Source organism: Pelodiscus sinensis, unplaced genomic scaffold, assembly GCF_049634645.1.
Source record: "Pelodiscus sinensis isolate JC-2024 unplaced genomic scaffold, ASM4963464v1 ctg34, whole genome shotgun sequence".
NCBI lineage: Eukaryota > Metazoa > Chordata > Testudines > Trionychidae > Pelodiscus > Pelodiscus sinensis.
In genome coordinates, this window is record NW_027465849.1 from 6,922,463 (window position 1) to 6,923,874 (window position 1,412).

Consider the following 1,412-nt stretch of genomic DNA (forward strand, 5'->3'; position numbering starts at 1 on the left):
GGGAGCTGAGAGCCACTGGACGAAACTGGAACCCGCTGCCTGTGCCAAGTCACCGAAAAGGCCCCGCACCCGTCTTAGCCCCCCGACCCTCCCAGCTCCTGTGGGGTCAGAGGGCAAACCCGGCACCGCCCCTCCTCCCCCTTGGGCTAGGTGCAGCCTTAAGAGGTCGGGGGGGCGCCCAGCCTGCTGGCCCTGCCTCCGCTGCCCAGATGGGACCCCCTGGCTCAGGCCCCAGCCAGAGGGGGCGTCCCGGGGTCTCCAGTTTGGCTTTGTCGCTCCTGCCCACTGCCCCTTGCAGGAGGTTCCCGGGAAACAGGGAGGTGGCGGGGGGGGGGGGGGGGGTCTGGAGAAGCCTGCGGGCAGGGGCAGCAAAGGGAAAGAGAAGGTGCCAGCTCAGGGTGTCCCCCAGTGGCTCTGCAATGGGGCTCCCTAGTGAAGGAGGCTCTGGGGTGGTGCAAGGGGAGGGGCGCAGGGGGTTACACTTGGGGGGCTGGGGTGGGGCACAGGGATGGGCACTGGGGGGTTACACTTGGGGGGCTGGGGTGGGGCACAGGGATGGGCACTGGGGGGTTACAATTGGGGGGCTGGGGTGGGGCACAGGGATGGGCACTGGGGGGTTACACTTGGGGGCTGGGGTGGGGCACAGGGAGGGACACTGGGGGGTTACACTTGGGGCTGTGACGGTGCAGGGGGAGGGGTGCTGGGTGCTGGGGGTTACACTTGGGGCTGGGATGGTGCAGGGGGAGGGGTGCTGGGTGCTGGGGGTTACACTTGGGGCTGGGATGGTGCAGGGGAGGGTACTGGGGGGTTACACTTGGGGGGCTGAGGTGGGGCAGGGGGAGGGGCACTGGGGGGTCACACTTGGGGATGGGGTGGTGCAGGGGATGGACGTTGGGGGGTACACTTGGGGGGCAGGGGAGGGGCGCTGGGGGGTCACACTTGGGGATAGGGTGGTGCAGGGGATGGACGTTGGGGGGTACACTTGGGGGGCAGGGGCAGGGGAGGGGCGCTGGGGGGTCACACTTAGGGATGGGGTGGTGCAGGGGATGGACGTTGGGGGGTACACTTGGGGGGCAGGGGCAGGGGAGGGGCGCTGGGGGGTCTCACTTGGGGATGGGGGGTGCAGGTGATGGACGTTGGGGGGTACACTTGGGGGGCAGGGGAGGGGCGCTGGGGGTCTCACTTGGGGATGGGTGGTGCAGGGGATGGACGTTGGGGGGTACACTTGGGGGGCAGGGGCAGGGGAGGGGCGCTGGGGGGGTCTCACTTGGGGCTCTGGGGGTGCACGAGGGGTGATATTAGCAGTAGAGTTGAGCCCCGGGGTGGTGGGTGGGGCTGGACCGAGGGGGGCGTGGGAAGGAGCAACTCCACCGCCTGGCCAGCGAGTCCGCGCTCCCGGGGCTGGACCCTCC